General features: G+C 41.5%; 1 protein-coding gene across 1 annotated transcript in view; it reads left to right on the plus strand.

The window, feature by feature from the left end:
• GNG2 (G protein subunit gamma 2) overlaps positions 1-18,811 on the plus strand; it is a 280,638-nt gene that overhangs the window by 113,034 nt on the left and 148,793 nt on the right. The window lies entirely within an intron of this gene.

Genomic DNA, 18,811 nt, shown 5'->3' on the forward strand with positions numbered 1-18,811 from the left:
ATTACATAGCGCTCACCGGTGAGCGCATCGGTATGCGCCCTGGGAGCGCTCCGGGGCAAAAAAATAAAAATACAAAAAAATAAACATAAAAAAAAATAGTAATACATAATTATAAAATATAAAATTCATTGTAAAAAATATTACATTTCATACCTATAGAGATTTGCTATTAAAAAACCTATGAAATTCCCTGAAAAAAACATAGGTTTCACATCAGTTATAGGTAGGAGTTAGCATTTAAAAAACCTATAAAATTCACTGAAAAAACCATAGGTTTGACACCAGTTATAGTTAGCTGGAAATTTTACTTGCATAAAACCAATGAAATTCCCACGTTATAGTTAGTTGGACTCACTATAACTTGCGCGAGCAATGCACTGCTGATGACATCACATATTACATCACTCATGACATGGTCAGTGACATCACTCATGACATCACTGATGACACCATCCTTGTGACAGAGTGACAGACCTCTTTTCACTGTAATGTAACCCTTGAAATACATATTCAAAAATAGAAACTAAAATTTTCACAAAAATGGAGATACCCATACCAGTTACAACAACCAATTCAATAATTCCACCATCTATATACACATCCACTCATTGACCAACAGTTCTATATAGTCACTCATACATATACTCACTCATGATATGTAGTGATACACCTATACATCCTGTTACACACCGACAGTCATCCAAAAGATACTCTCACACATATTCACACATGTAAATAAACTATTGAACATCCATTCATTTGCATATACAGCTATACACACACAACCACCTTACTTCTAAGGAAACGTACACATATTTACTCTCTTAAACAATCACTTATAGAAACACATACTTATCAAAACAGGAACTCTTACAATCTCTTTCTCTCACATATACTCACTTATATACATCAATATTCACATATATTAGATTAAAACATACGTAGTTACTGATAAAGACACTAGTGAGACAGTCATTCAGTCACTAACACACACATATATACACTCATCCACCCATACAGTCCTGCACATATGCTGTCTTCAAAACACATACAAACAGAGAGTCAGTCACTCATGCATCTATGTGCTAAGTAATACCCCCAGCAAACCATACAAACACTCATACTGATACTAAGAAAAACATCTAATAACCCATATACCTACACATGTAGCTACTCACCAACCCATGCAGCCACTTATACACAAAGTGAAACACTAATCCATATATTTAAATATTTAAACATTACTCACTAATATATGTATTCACTAAGATACACTTAATAAACCAGTTAACCAATCAAATTTTTTTTTTAAAACATCCATGTAAACACTTATTTAAACATTTATTCTTCCATCAACCTTTACATATACATATATAACACATATTTATTTTTCAGAAAGACACACATTCACTGGATGGTGTCATCAGTGATGTCATGAGTGATGTCACTGACCATGTCATGAGTGATGTAATATGTGACGTCATCAGCAGTGCATTGCACGCGCAAGTTATAGTGAGTCCAACTAACTATAACGTGGGAATTTCATTGGTTTTATGCGAGTAAAATTTCCAGCTAACTATAACTGGTGTCAAACCTATGTTTTTTTCTGTGAATTTTATAGGTTTTTTAAATGCTAATTCCTAACTATAATTGATGTGAAACCTATGATTTTTTCAGTGAATATATATGTATTTCTTTTTCGTAAAATCCTGGCAGATAGCTCTAAAGCGATTCTAGCAAGAATAATACTAGAGTATTGTGGATGTATGACTGTACAACGCGTGGTATTACCACGCGTACCGTTACAACGCAGGTTTTTCAACGCAAGTCGTTACAACGACTTGCGTTGGGGGGCGCTGGATAGTGAATAGTTTAATTTACTATTCCAACTCCACTCCCCGTGGATAGCAAGGAAGGTGTTGGATAGTAAATTAAACGATTCCCTATCCTAGAGCGCCCTCCAGCGAAAGTCGTTGTAACGACTTTTGTTCTAAAACCGGAGTTGTAATGGTACCGCGTTGTTAGGGTTTCGTTGAAAAGGATGTTCCCCGAGTTTTATAGAGGTGGTAACTAACACCAAAAGCCTTCCTTACAGAGGTAATCTGCAACATTTAATGTAACAAAATACAAAAATGTAGGCTTTAATACTGAGAAATACCAATCCACCCTAAATGCATATTTACTTTAACATATGCTTATCACTGTTACTATATCTGGCCTTTTACAGGATAATCTGTAAGATTCCATGTAACAAAATACCTATTGTAGGCTTTAAAGCAGAGTAATAGCAATCCATCCTTAGATTTCTATTGACTTCAATATATGCTTTTCACAGCCTTTATTGTAAGATTTCAATGTAAACAATCAGGCCTTTAACCTTTATCATTGACTTATCACGATAACCATTTGAGACCTACTATCTTGGTCATAAAACTTCCACAAGGCAACTATCAGGTATACCATAATCAAATTACAAATATATTCAAAATTGCAGTTATCAAAACAATATAAAATCTTTACAAATAGAAGAGAATAAGGATTACCACAACATAAACTGTATCCCCATGGTTTGCTCAGGTGAGTTACCAACACCAAAACCGTTATCTATCTGCGAGATTCCGTGTAACAAGATACCTACCTACAGGCTAACACAATGTACTAACAATCAACACATAAAAACCTATTGCTTTTAAAATGTGCTTTTCACAATACTTGAGTAAGGCTGCTTTATTGGCTATAAAATTATTTTGCTATAACTTTATTTTTGTAAACTGATCACACCTAGGAAACCTGTCATAACTTTTCTCAGTTAACCATTGGGTTGACACTATATCTAACAAGGGCCTATAAAAGAAATCATAAGCTAGAAACCATCAGGCATACAGTTATAAGATTGCAAATATGTACAAAATTACTGTTGGCAAAACAATATGCAACCTCTCTCAATGGGACCTAATATGAATCATCACAGTGAAAATCTAGTCCCGGGTTTTTCAAAGTGGGTGACTCTATCACACTCTCTCAGGACCTCTGTAATTACCTCAGCAACTAAATCACCGCCATCTCTAGCAACTTCAACTCACAACCATACCTGCCAGACATTGCCAAAGAACTACTGACCTCATCCAAAGAGTCAACACTAACCTAATAGACCATCATCAAGCCGACAAAATGGCTACAACCATGAAGTACATCCACTCTGGTGCCCCGTCTGGCCTGTGCCCCCACCACGCTTAAACCAGAAGACTTCTACACATCAGCTTTGCTCACACCCATCCTGAATACCTCCATCTCCTCAGCAGCCTTCACAGAGGCCTGGAAACACGCTATAGTGCTCCCCTTGCTAAAGAAATCAGCAGAAGACCCTTCCACGCTTGCTACCTACAGGCCGATCTCCCTGCTTTCTTATCCAGAAAAGGTATTAAAGAAAATTATCAAGACACACCTCACTGATTATCTCAACCACCCCCAACTCTTTTATGGGGATTCAGACTTAACCACGGCACCAAGAATGCGCTAATGTCTGCCACAGATGACATCTGCGTGATCCTGGACCGGTCAGACACGATGGCCTCATCCTTCTGGACCTCTCCGCAGTGTTTGACACAGTCGCCTACCACACCCTTATCCAATTCCTGCACAGCATTGCAATTCAAGGGCCCACGTTCCAATGCATCTGCTTCTTCCGGATTGGCAGGAGACAATTAGTCAGCCTAGCAGCTTTCAGCTGTGACCCCTGTCTGTTAAGCCCCAAAGGCTCCACTCTGAGCCCGGTCCTTTTCAATGCTTTCATGATCATACTGTATGAAGTTCAACTGTCTGAAGCTGATTACAAACAAGACTAAAGTCACGATCTTCGGAAAAAGCTCCTCATTGTGGCACTCCACCTAGTAACGGACAGAACTCGGACCTATTCCCACCCCCAACACCCACGGCAAGAACCTCAGGATCCTCATCAACTCCAAACTTAGTATGACCACCCTAGTCAATGCCATCAATGTATCATGCTTCCACACTGTGAAGATGTTAAGTAATATCTTCAAATAACTCCTAGTCAACACCTAGAAATCCATCACCCATAGTCTCATCACAAACAAGATGGACTACTAGAACACCTTCTATACTGGGATCAACAATGCAATCGTCAGAAGGCTGCAGACCATTTATAACTCTATGGCCAGACTCACTCTCCACTTACTATGACATGCTCACATTTCACCTCTATCTCATGGAACTAAACTTGCTACCCATAAACATGTGCGCACATTTCAAACTCCTGATGCACACTTTCAACCCACCTCAGGCCCTGCATACTTCAACAAATGCATCTCCTTTTACAAACCTTCCAGACACCTCCTTTCAGCTGGACTCCTATTCTCACACATCCCTCGCATATGGAAAACCAGATCTGGCAGTCAAGCCTTATCCTTCATCTTTCCTAAAGCTTGGATCGACCTGCCACTAAACATCAGAGCCTCCGCCTCACTTTTTTAATCCCGTAAGAAGCTGAAGACCTAGCTCTTTGACTATTCCAGTCTAATCAGGCAGACTAGACTCTAACCCGCTCAGCGCCAGAGTACCCTCCCAGGTGACAACGCACTCTACAGATCAATATAAAATAAAATAACATCATTCAATTACAAATGTATAAAAAAGTTACATTGGCAAAGCAAATTACTATCTTGTGTTAGTGTACTGCATATCTTCTGTCCCTGTGGTTTGCTTGGGTAAGTCTCCAACATCAACGCTCTGGTTTTTACTACAGTTATCTGAGATTTCATTGAACAAAATGCCTGCCTAGCACAGTGTAATAAAAATCAATCCTTAAAAGTGTATTGGCTGTAACACATGCATTTCATAATAAGTAGGACAGGACTAGTGACTTTGATATAACGTTTTATGATAAACAGATCAAACCTATGGAATCTGGCTTGACTTTGCAATGAAGCAATAAGGCCTATAAGCTCTACCAATAGCTTCACACCTTAACCAACATAGGTGAATATAACTGGCTTCATGCCAACATTTATACAGTTACAAATGTGTAGTTTGGAAAACTATGCACAACGCCTCACAAAAGGTTCTAAGAAGAATAATCACAATTAATACCCCCATTGTTTTTCAGAGTGGGTTGCCAACATCAAAACCCTTGTCTACTCTGTTAATCTGTGGGACTACTTGTAACTAAACACCTATTTTTAAAATAGAGTAATAACAATGCATCATTAAATGCCTATTGACTTTAACACATGCATTTCACTATAGCTACGTCAGGCCTAGTGCCTTTATCGTAACATCTAATAGCAAACAGATCCGACTTATGGACATGATCATTGACTTGCCACCATAGCCACGTCAGTCCTGCTATATAGCATATGATCTTTGCCACCAGCCAAAAAGTATAATGCAAGACATCTTTTTAGTAAAAGCAAACACATTTGACCAAGTACAATACTGTAGTTAGGGGAACCCACATGATGGTGAAGCATAAGCCCCTCGCTCCGAAGTACTTGAAAAGCTCTTTTTTTGTTGATCATATAAGGTTATCTGACAGCTGCTCTGTCAAGCAGACCTAAACATCCATGTAGATTAATTTAGCCCTGGGCATCCCATTCTGTTCTCAAACACACAACTGCACTCTGAAGTCCAAAGTTAATGATAGTTGGATATTGTGCTGGGACTGGAAAACAGCAAAACATTCCTCATTCCTGCCTTCCTCCTATATGTGCTGCTGCCAAGGAAAAACAATAATCATAAATGGTCTGCTTATTTTAGGTACTTTAACAGCATTACAACGCCTATGTGTGCTACTGCAACTTCGAGATCAATCCCATTGTCAGCTTGACTCTTTAAATGACACGTTAAGTGAGACTTCTCTAGGCCCCATTGTGCTGCTTCAGTAATTAATTTGAGCTGGTGGTTTTCTGTGCTTGGCACCGGAACTTAATATTCAACACTGGCACTTTTGACAGTCTGCCACATGGTGGCGCTGTTAGTCTGAATGAGAAATAAACACAACAACACTTGTTTAGTAAATCAATATACATTAAAAATGACTACTACCTACCACTCAAGCCATTCCACCATCTATAGGGGCCTGGAATAGTCTGAATTGTCACACTTGTAGGGTGTGATCGTTAGTAATTGTGTTGGTTCTGTCACTGGTGGTCCTGTCAGGAGCAATGGGTGGTTCAAGCTGCAGTTGTTTCCTAACAAGGGCCCTGTCACTTATTTATTTACAAAATAAGCACCGTGCTGCTTGCTCGGGCGACTGGATAAACAAACAAAGTAATCATAACTGCATTGAGGGGAAGGACTTTTTTCCTGTGGAAGTACCCAACTTCTGCTCAATCAAAACATGTACTCCTGCCCACCAACATGTGGGCAGAGCCCAAGGACTGCTCTGTAGTACTCATGAAAGATCTTTTTTAGGTTGATTACATAAGGTCTGCCGTCAGCTTTGCTGTAAAGTCATACTGAAAAAGTAGATTTTTTAGTAAACCAAGAGAGAGGATGTGGCCGAACAGGCTAGGGCGGTCGATCTCAAACTAGTGGAACCGGGTTCGAGTTTCAGCAATGACGCTCAACCGCCTGTGATTCTGGGCAAATCACTTAATCTCTCTGTGACTAACAAATGTGCCCTTCTGTTTCATAACCGGTCCTCTTGTAAAGTGCTCTGATACCCAATACCTTCGGGTCAAGTTCACGCAATACAAAACTCAGAAGAAAAAAAAAGTGCTGCCCCCTGGCAGACCCTGTTCTTCATGGGATCCGGGACATTTATTGTTATGCTCACCAGCATTGCCCAAGGGACAGGGTACAAGACTGTTGCGCACTGGAGCCCTACACGGCCATAACTCAATCGTTGGCTTTGCTTAAGGGCGGTGTTTCAAAAACACTAGGCTTTGAAACCCTGATTTCCCAAGAAAAACTCATCCCTTCGCCTTCTCGTCTGAGAGTTAGGGAGTGGAAATATCATCTTGCAATTTCTCCAACCTTCCCCAGTGGCCGGTAAGAAAAAAACATTGTGGGTGCCTCCCCGGGTCATATTCTGTCCATGTCTCCAAATGTGGCCAAGGACGGTTAAGCTAAATGTGTACAGGCTCATATTTTTAACAACCCTGCTAATCTTTGTGACTGGATTGCTAGTGTCATCTGCTCTGCCATGCCTGGAGGTGGAACAAAAAATACAAAATTAAAAAGGCTCTGGAGGGGCATGCCTTCTCCATTCTGTGTGGAGGTCCCCTCAGGAAGTGAAGTAGAGTTCTGCATGAGCACTTTTTCTCCAATAGAGTGAGAGGCTAAATAATATGCTCTAATAGGATAAAATCAATACAAAAACATTACTCTATAAGCCATGTGCCTGAGAAGATACCTCAAGACTGCTGACTCCAAAAGAGCATCTCATAGCCACCCGTGGTACTGTTATCTTGTGTTGACTGACTCCTTATGGACAAAAAGTAATGACTTATTGCACAATACTGGTTGTGCCCATAGATTCAGCTCCAAATGAGTGCACAACCACAGGAAATTACAGACCACCCATATAGAGCCAATAGTGTTGTGCTGACTCCCTGGGCACATGTTGAATCAGCCTGTGGTACTGCTGAACATTCTGAACATAATCTTTGAAACATTTAACAAGGAACATCTTGATGACAATAGCATGAGTCAGCAAAGAGACTATTATGTTTTTGGTGTGCACTCCATAAACAATATTATTATATTCACAGCAAAATAAAACCTTATTAGAACATTGGACTGTTGGGAGCTTCATTGTAAACAATTTAGTGCTTCAGGCTTCTAATGGCTCTGGCCTTTAATGCTGGAGCGGGCCTTTGATGGCCAGTAAAGCCATTGTGTTGTGCTTTTGTATATCACACAACCCGAACAATATCCCGTTCAGATGCTTGCAAATTTTGCAATTAAGAAATTATAGGCTTTGAATCCAAAGCTTCATAGATGAGGCCGAAGCCTATACTCTGTGTCCTTTGAGTGCAACGGACTGGATCCAGGGTGTGACTGAAGGTTATGCACTGCAGCGTTTAGTGGCAGGGGCACAGGGTGTGGTTAAAGGTCATTCACCGCAGCCTTTAGTGGCAGGGGCACAGGGTGTGGTTAACGACCACAGTACAACACAACATCACATTGCAATAATGCAGCACAAAGCAACAACAGCACAAAAACAAACACATCACATCACCACCACAACAAAATGCCACACAAAAAATATGCACATTTGTTTAAACATAGTACAATTCACTATTTCCTGCTCCAGTATCAAGAATATATGACTTTGATACATAAAATAATGAGAAGCACAAATATCCATTCATTGATGGTGCCATTATCTCAAAACCCTGTTTTTCTACCCTTGCTGGACAGTTTGTTGCATGACAGTTGTTAACCTCTCCTCTGAGTACTCCTGAGACAATCTGCACAGTGTTGCTATGTATCCCCTGCATCTGTCATCTCACGGGTCCTTTCAGCAAGATAGCTCCTCAGCGGTCCCCTTGTGTCCCTGGGTCTTGAGATCTTGGGCAGCATTATAGGATGCCATGACACTGAGCCATTTATCCACTCCAGGAGGGGCACTCCTTCTCCATGACATGGCCACATGCTGTTTACCCAACAACAGAGCTAAGCCAACAAATGTCTTACTCTGCTTTGGTACCATTTTATCAAAGCCAACAGGGCCTCTGTCTGCACGTCAAGCCCACAACATCTGTTAGTATATGAAACGGTCTGCTCCAATAGTCTGCAACTGAGGAACATTCCCATGAAAGATGAATCTCTCACTAGCATCATTGTACCTCCCACTATATTTAAGTGGGGCATAGTAAATTTGATGCAGGAAGTTAAAATGTATTTCTCCAGTGTGTCTACAGCAATATTCCCACTGTGCATCAATTAGTTGCACCCCTAAATCTCTCAATCAGTTATCTTTGGCATGGCTCCCCACCTTCATCATATCCCTCAGGACCATGGCTTACGTTACAGTAATTGTTTTGCTGACTGATAAGCCAGTCCTGGCAAGTCTAGTCGCCAATCCACTAGGTCTGGGGATATGAGGGGAAAGGCGCCCTCACAGACTCCTGAATCCTAAGATAGAGCACCAGGACCACTGCTGGGGGCGTGGAGTGCCCCCTATGTAAATACTCATTCAGAGCATTTTACTGTCTCCCACATATAGATCTCCCAGTGTGAGTAGTTGCAAATCTCCTATGTATCATTAGTGGCTCACTGGTGATAGGGAACTTGAGGTTCTGTATCAGTTTTAAAGGCGGAGAATACACAGTGTCTATGTCTGATATCCGAGCTAGTTGCGTCCAAGCCCATACTGTACAATTTACCACATATATACCAGATCGTGGCCGCATCTAAGTCTTTAAAATAACACTAGTAAGTCAATGTGGTGCTGCCAATCCCAATTCTAAATCCTTGTACGGTACCTGTCTATTATTATGAAACTAGCGTATGAGGAACTGTGCCTGCTCAACATATTAGTAGACATCAAAATGTAGTACAGCAAAACCTCTCTGTTTATAGGGCCTTTGTAGTAATTTCCAAGTGACTCGTGGTTGTTTGCTTGCCCAAGTTAGGTTGATAAGTGACAACTGCAAAGCGGTTTCAGAATGTTTTGAAACAAATAAAGAATTTGTGGGAATATCACCATTTTTATATGGGAAATGCAACCTGCCAGTGTTATGGACAATTTAATCAATTTGTCAATATTGATCTCTATCTTGTCCATAAGTTTAAAATAATAATAATAATAATCCACATTTGTAAAGCGCACAACCACCCGTTAGGGTCTCTAGGCGCCGGGGGTAGTCAGAAAGATTAAGCAAGCTATTGCCCAGAGTCACATGGTGCTGGGCTAATCTGCCGCCGGGGATCAAACCGTGATCCCCAGATTCCGGAGTCAGTCGCCCTAGCCGCGGCGCCACACCTCTTCCATTTCCAAAATAGTTGTCCCTCAGGATCACCAACGGATCCCTATGGATATGTATAATAAGAATGCAGAAATGTTTTATAACACATTACTACCTCCAGAAATCTGCCTCATAATACATTCATAAAAGGTGTTCGGAGCAAGCACTGCCTTAACTTACCACCAACAATATGAAATTACAGCAGTCAACCAAGTTTTGTGATCCGTACATCTTTCTTATTATAGTAGTTGCTTATAGTATATGTTTCTGTGGTTACAGTTTTTTTCAAACTTGTGTGTTTTTAGTTTTGTTTCTCAATTAATATTTATGATGCCTGATTCTAAGAGCAATGCCAGGCTCCATGTCTTACAGAGAGCGAAGATTGGTGTTTAATGTTTTAACATCTGCTTATTAGCATTTTGATGACAAGCAAAATTACAGTCTGATTTAAATTGTAGGGATTTGGCAAAGCGTGCCCTCTTGAATAAGAAACATGATGAATGTAAAAACACTTGAATTCTATATAGAAGTTTGAAAATAAATGTGTCAGTAGCATAGTAAGAAATAATAAAGAATAGTAGTTAAATGTTGTGTTAATCCAGTCTGAAACACCCCAAATCCCAGATTCTGAAATCACTTCGACTACTTCGGATGGCAGTGGTTTAATGATTAAAAGGCTACAAAGCTCCCTTCGTGTGTTGGCCACCTTTGCACCCTCCTGGTCAATGGACGTCTGCCATGGTGCGAGTGAGATTCAGTGCATTTTAGTTGTTAAAGTCCAATAAAAGGTACGTAATATGTTTACACAGCCACCATCATCAGTTTACTTTTAGGAATATTGGGAGCAATTAATGGGGCCTTTGTTTAGCGATGTAACATTTCACCGTTTGCAACTACCGGTTTTGGTTCTCTCCGTGAAAAAATAAAGGCATATGTGTTTAAAACGCAACCATCGCAGTCATCAAAACAAAGTCATGGAAATTTTGTTCCTGAGGTTGAAAGGATGGAAAAGATAAAAGTAATATTTTGCTACTACTGAGCAATTATAGTTTGTGCTGTAATAAGATTTTGAGTTTGGCAAATGACTAAGGTCCTGATTACAAGTGGCGCGGTAAGTTGTAATTTGAATCATAGTTACAAGTAGTGTGATTTATCGGACCCGGTACTTACCAGGAGAGATAACATTCATTACATTTCAGCAGGAAAACCTGTCAGTAATGGGGAAAGGTCCAGCATTTTCCAAGACATGAATTTTGGTGCAGTAAGCACCAAAAGCAATATGGTATTCCCCAAAAAGTCAGAATATACACAACTAAAAAGCAGCACACACAAGCAGTGATCACAGCAGTTTATGGAGGAGGGGGGCGATGTCTCGATGAAGTACCCGAGGGACATAGCCAGAGGATATAACTGGGAATTTACATTGTTAGGACAAAACCTGGTCCTTTCATCAGAAGTGGCACGAACATCTCATTTCCTTTATGGAGCAGGTCGATAGGGTACAGCATTCCAGCACAAGGGCAATATAAGGGGCTTGGAGTTTGGACTCGCACTCCACATGAAAAAGCGCAGCAAATAGTCTCTAACAACCTGCATCAGAGGTCACAAAGAGCCTCAGGCTGTGGAGAACCACCACCATCATTGAGCAAATCATCTTCATTCTCAAGGAAGCATAAGCGTGCTTTTCAGAAACAAAAATCATTATGAAGTATACCCTTAGATCATGTGAGGGTTGTTTAATCTTCTGTGATTGGAATGGCAGTGACAGGTTGACTGTGAATGTTTGAGACCAGTGGCGTAACAAAACAGATCTTGGGTCAGGAGCCCTAGAGCTCTGGGATCCCCCCCACACAGTGGGGGCTATTGTTACCCCACTGTTTGAGAGTTCTGGATGGTTGTGAGAACTTCCCAGTGTTTTTGATGCACTTGTTCAGAGTGGATATGCAGAGGTTCAGAACCCTGACTAGTTTCACTGGGGATGATGACCAACTATCAATTTAAGCAAAACCAAAGGGGATGATGGACAGAGTGTTGAACATTGCAAGCACTCACCCCCAGTCAACTGATCTGGGTTTAATCCATCATCATTCTTTAGCTCACCACACCACCCCAGTTAAGACATGGCCATATGCAAATCAGTCTGAACCTGTGCCTCATGGGAACAGTCCAGCCTGAACTGCCAAGCCATGTCTTCCCTGGACCGAAAACAAGCATCTTGGGACTGGTTTCTGGCTAATCAGCCATCATCAGCCAGGCTAGCTTGAATTCAGTGGCAAAGTCCATCATTCCATTTGGTTTTGCCTTGTTCACCCTAAGTTGGGAGGGTATGCCCAGACGTGGATCCCTTACTCACTTTGCCACTGGATTCAAGCTAGCCTGGCTGATGCGGCTGATTAGCCTAAAACTGGTTCCAGGATGCTTGTTTCCAGTCCAGGGAAGGCATGGCTTGGCCGTTCGGGCTGGACTGTTCCCATGAGGCACAGGGTCAGACTGATTTGCATATGGCCATGTCTGAACTGGGGTGGCGGAGTGAGCTGAAGAATGATGATGGATTAAACCCAGATCAGTTGACTGGGGGTGAGTGCTTGCAATGTTCAACACTCTGTCCATCATCCCCTTTGGTTTTGCTTAAATTGATAGTTGGTCATCCCCAGTGAAACTAGTCAGGGTTCTGAACCTCTGCACATCCACTCTGAACATGTGCATCAGAAACACTGGGAAGTTCTCGCAACCATCCAGAAACACTGGGAAGTTCAGTTGGTTCTTATCGCTCTCATTGGCTTGCTTGGTATTGTTATTTTCTTGTGGAAAGTGCAAGTGTGAGGGTACCCCTGTCCTCACAGGGTGAAACACTTAGGCAGAGTTGGGTGTCATCTACCTAATCATGAATTTGGCCTCCTAGTTTAGAAATAAGTAGTGTAGTAGTTTAGTGAAGAAATTTACCATCATGTATGAAATTCTGCTGCACACCATACTAGAGGTACAGAGCGGAGGACATGGATGGGCCAATTTCCATTCTTCTTGAGAGAAAAGAAGTGAACATTTGAGGACCTTGCTCCATAGTCTGCCCTGGTTAAATGTTTGAGTGTGTCATTGTTGGCTTAAGGAATGTGCTCGGGAGATTGAAGCATAGTAGAGCCTGCCATCCTCTGGTAGGCGGAGAGCATTGATAGATCCCCAACCACATAGATCAACGTACCTACCCCTTTGTATCCCATTGGTATCATCCCCTCCTAAGTGTCCTTTGTATACCACCCGTCAATCCTGTAAAGCGCTCTGATACCCTCATGGGTCTGGTTCGCGCTCTATAAAACCTTAAAATAAATAACGCTTCTTCTCCTTATGTTTGTAGCTCAATTGCAGCCTAGCTACTTTACTCTCATTGTGATTACATGACTTTGATCTTTTACACTGATTACATTCTGGGAGCTACATTTTTCTTGTCCTTCAGCAGTTCATGTGATCGCTTTTGTTTTCTTGCTCTCTCCTTGATGTTCAACTTCAGTACTGAAATCCCCGTTCCCCATTCCTCTCCCTGCTATTCTCCCCTGAAACCACCCAGATGGTCCATTACTTCCTTATCTCATCCGGTTTTCTTTTTTCTTTTTAAATATTTACGCCCTCCATCAAGCTCCTCTCTTTTTTTTATAACTGTATTTTACTTTTTCAGTGCAGTGCATCATACAATCACTTAATGGTTATTAAACACATCCATTGCAAGGTGAGAGAATCTCAGGTATAACAACAGATTAAAATGCTTGGCAGTATCTTTGTAGGGAATCCTCTCATTCCCATAACCAGACTACATACAGCCCATCCCCTCTACGCACAGATCCATGTTTAGATGTCTAGGTCGAGGCAAAGCTTGAACCATGACAGCAATCGTATTATGTATCAGAGTTTATACAGCATTCCCAATTCTCTGTTGCTCCACCTTCAGCTCCTGTTACTCCTCTGTGCCTGCAGCTACCCCTACCCGTTTGCTCCACCTTTTCTGCATCTGTTTTTTTGTATTTTGATTTAATATTTAAAAAAAAAAATTAAAATTGAAATTTAAATATTTTTTTTATTTTTTAAAACATTCTTGTCACTTTTTCTTTTTTTTGAGTTTTAACAGAACACAGCATTATACAGTGTCAATAATCAACAACAGGACCATCAGCAGTATACATATGACCGCTACTGAGACAGACAGTTTCCAATGTGTATTGACATCTGCTACTGTGATCAAATGCTCCAGTAATAACAATGTCAACAAGTAATCTAACTTGGGGACAGTCTTAATTATTGCCCAACAATGACCCCCCCCCCCCCAAACAATGGGGGAAACCATCTGAGTCTATGTTGTGAAGTGAGTGCAAGTGAACCGGGCTCGAGGGGTCCCCCCTTTGGGACCTCAAGTAGGTTCAGGCCCTTCATCAGTTATCTTGTGATATTATATTCGAAAAAGATGAAGCACTCGTGTTCGAGTGGGGCAAACTGTGAGCTGGAGGCCGATGGACAGGAAGGTCACTAATGGACCCCAGGTATATTCAGAGTTCTTAAAGTTGAAAATAATGACTACATTCACAAAGGGAAGGGTCCCTTATGGGCACTTCCCCATTGGAAATGAATTACCACCTTCTTTGAGGATTTGCTAACCTATGAATGGATTGCAACCAAATAAGCAGTTGCAAACCATTGATACACTGCATTCTGAATCTCAATTTGGGAAGGACACCCTAAACAATCTGCTTCCAAATTTCAATTCGGTATGCATATTTAAAACAATTTTGAGATTCAGTAGTTAAATACTGAATCACAATTTGGGTTTAGTACAAAGTAGAAAGCCCTTCAGCAGCTGCAAACCCTATGATTTAATCAAACAGACGGTTCGTGACTGCCGAATGATTTCATCGACCGGGCACCGTATTCGTAGAGTCAATTCGCTTTAAATATTTACATCAAACATCCAATAACTGCAAATGAAGAATGGATGTGCAAGTTCACATTTACATCTGTATTGAGATTGCATTCCTCCGCATTAAGTCATACGCACCTTCTCAAAATAAAGCTAAATGAGTTATGGGTATCTTCTTTTAAAAAAGCACATGATTGTACAGTTGCATTCAAAACTTAAAAAAGCGGTCTTTAAGATAATTAACCTGTTGTAAAATGTGATTTCCCAATGTATAAACGTGCATTAATCTACCCCTTTCAAACCACTACAGTAAAAACTTCAGATCTCAAGAACACAAACTCACCTCAACTAATATACAAGGAAAAAAAGAGGTACATATTACTAATCTACTCCCTATTTAACTGTAACATTGGGTTCCAGAGTAGTGTGCTAATCCGGGCAATCACTTCAACGCCTCATCAGGGGTAGTAAAAACTATGAAAATGCAATTTACAATGACAATTCCTGGCATATATTTATTCTAGTTTACAATATTTGTGTGGTCTTATCCACATATTCCTCACTCATGAATGTCACTCACTGTGATTCAAAATGGTATTTGGCATTGTATGAGCATTTAATATGTATAATTTTGCTGCATTTGCCTTGTGAATTGAGTGCATGTGTTTGGGTAGGTTTTGTGATGGTTTCAATCGAAGTTGAATATTCTTGACTGGTTGTATTCTTCTGTCGCACATGGTGTTTGCTTCTAGTTACCATTTGCACCAGAATTGGCAGCGGGTTTTAGGCAATTCCTTGTTAATTAGTTTGGCATTGTGCCATCCAAATGCAGTACAAAGCGAGGTTAGTGGTTTGTCCCTTGTCCCTTCATCCAAGCTTGCTTGGCTGCAGATCACAGATTCTTGTTTACTTCAGATGAAAGCCTGTCTGATGCAGTCATCTGTTCTCTTCTTTGGAGTCTTTTCATAAGGTCTGTTCATCGTATTTAATTGTCATGGTGGTGTCCATGCCATGAACTTTACGTTATGAATGATCCACAGTGAAGGCAAAGTAAAGGTTCAAGTTGTTAGAATCCTGGTGAAACTGTGTGTGTGACTATTCCTCCTCTGTTCAAATACGAAATATGTTGTCTATACTGCCAACAAGTATTGCCAAATTCAAGAGATCTGGCTTTCATGTGCAACATTATGCAAACAGATTGTGCAAGCTTGTGTTGGCATATTAAAGCTGGTCCTACTGGTTTTACCAAAGCTTGTTTATTAGTGTATACAGAACACTCCAGTATGCAAAACCTAAACCTGACTGAAGCATTCAAAATTTACTTCTGCAGTGAAAAAGCAAAATTTAATGTTTTATTATTAAGTATACTTTGGAGATGTAAAATGGTCCCACATGCATTGAAAGCAAGCACCACATAGGAAGTGGGAAGGCACACCACACAGCCAACAGCTAGAGGAGAGATATATACTTCTGTGGGCGGGCCAAATTCTAGGTATATCTTAAACAACTTGTAACAATAGGTCAAGCAGATACCTGCAATGTCCAGTACAACCCAGTGGTGTAGCTAGAGCTTTTGACGCCTGAGGTGATCTCCGAGGTTGCCGCACAATGCAGGTAAGAGCAGGGGGGAGATTTGAGGGGTGCTGGCGACAGACGATGAGTGGAGGGGGTAGCGACAGGGATAATACAAGAAAAGAGACAGAAAACTTACTTTACGCTCTCCGCTGACCCCACTAGTAAAACCTAATAATTCATATATTCTGCAAGAGTTGTACTCCAGTGAAAGAGAACAAGTTACCTGTGTGTTTGAATCTCACAGTGGCAGAAATTGAATCTTCTAAAATGTGTAGCCAGTAATGTCTTGTCTGTGCAGCGTTTAGGTAGGGATCACTAATGTTTTGTTTATAGGGCTAACATTTTACATGTCATTAGCATCCATTGTAATCAGACAGGTTTTAATGTCTAGGTGCATATGATCAGTATTTTTCACAAGATGGCAGTGGTATAAAGCAAGCATTGGCAAAGCCAATATATTTCACCAATGCAAAATCTATTGGCTTTGTCAATGTTTTTTTACATGTTGTGCAGCTGTTCAACATGGCTTAAAGTAAAAGCGTTAACTGTTTCATAGCAGTTTTTTGGCATATAGGGTGACAATAGAGGGTCCAGGAAAGTAATTATGGTCTCCTGTCCCAAGAAGAAATGTGTCCTTTCTCGGGTGCTATTAGAGCACAAGAAAAAGTGGGGTAGGCTGTACGGAAGTGTAGTGAAAAAAGGTTGCCCTAGTGGTGGGCCCCGGTAATCACAAGTTGTTGTCCTATAGGCTTGGTGGAGTTACAGGGCTATCCTAAAGCTTTATGGGGCAAAAAATTCTTCTAGATAGTGGACTTGGCAAGTGGTAAGGCATTCCTAATGTCACAGGGAGTCATTACTGCAGGTACTTAGATTAATATTGTGCCACGCCTTAGGCCGTGTAGGGATTGTTGGAATCCCACACAACTTTGATGTCTGAACTCGCCCCGTCAGAATCAGAAGAAAAATGTTGGGAAGATTTTACATCTAATGAGATTTAAAGTAATATATGTTATATAGCTATTGCCAGTGGAACAGCTCATCAGGGCCGGACTGGGAAACAGAACTGGCCCTGGCAAGGGGCTAAGTCGCCTCCCCTGGGAGCGGCCGAGCTGTTTGCCAGGGCCGGTTTTGACCGATTTTGTTACAGGGGCTGATTTTGCAGCTATGTAATAAAAACAGCTCCAGGGGCCCAAAATCGGCCCCCACCCTAGTGGCCCACCGGGGAAACGCCAGGTGCCTGCTACGGCCAGTCCGGCCCTGCTGCTCATGCCTTGTCAGAATGAATGTCAGATGTTTCATTAGAAGTCTCCACTGACACCCAGATCATCCATAAAGTAACCCAACCGGTGCAGGGAATACACTTGCGACAAATATTTTGCGGAAGTTGTTTACGTCACTCATAAAAGTCACTTTACAATTTAAACTGGGTATTATTCTGATCTTCACAAGACCTAGTGATAGCAGTGCTAAGTAGAAAAGGGTTTATTGCGCAGGCCTGAAATGAGTGAATCTTCATTCTGATGATCGCTGTTTCTCCGTGTCCTGCCTCACGAAAATGTAACCTACAAATGGAAACATCCTATGGGGGGACATAATGGATACTTTGGGGCTCATATTAACTTACGATCTAGAGCGCCTTGCTGCCACTGCACCACTTGTGTAGCAGTACACTTTTGCATCCATCAGTTGCAGACATTTGCAGTGATTTCAAATGTAAATTCAAGAAGCAACTACCGTAAATAAAAAATAGTGGAGTATGAAGGCACGTGACTCACCATAAATTCGTGAGCACGACCGCTGCTGCACTCCTCTTAGCTTTCCACAAGCAGGAAGGAAAGGAAACGACTTCCTTCCTGCTTGAGGAATGCATCGTGAACCAATCCTGGAGCTGCTATCGTACTGTGAAATCAGCTCCAGGATTGGTGGGAGCAGGCTCAGCCAGTGCTCATTTTGAGGCTGGGGAGCTGTGCCAGCAATCCCCAGGCTGTTTCACAGCCTTTGGATTGCTGGGTCTACAGTGCGCATGTCGGGCTGGCCATCACAAAATGGCAGGCCAATCCGTGATGCTCATTGTAGGCCAGTGCTGGTATCCTGCATTTGCAGGATTCATTGCCGCCCCACCCTCGTGCTGCACACAGCACGAGCCTGTGCGCAGGCAAATAAATAAAATGGCATTGAATTTGTTTGCCTGCTGCACTTGCAGAAGTCGGGGCAGCACTCCTCCGCTCCCGAGGAGGAGCTATTCCTGGTAAGTCTAGGTTCTTTGCTCCTCTGTTTGAGTCCTGCATTTGTCTATGGACGTGTCCCTTTCTGCACGGCAATGAATACCCTCTGATAGTACGGCTGTCAGGAGCATTTCTGAGTCACGAGGATCGGACATCACATTAGAAGGATTGGTGGG

This window comes from Lissotriton helveticus, chromosome 9 (assembly GCF_964261635.1).
Source record: "Lissotriton helveticus chromosome 9, aLisHel1.1, whole genome shotgun sequence".
Taxonomy (NCBI): Eukaryota; Metazoa; Chordata; class Amphibia; order Caudata; family Salamandridae; genus Lissotriton; species Lissotriton helveticus.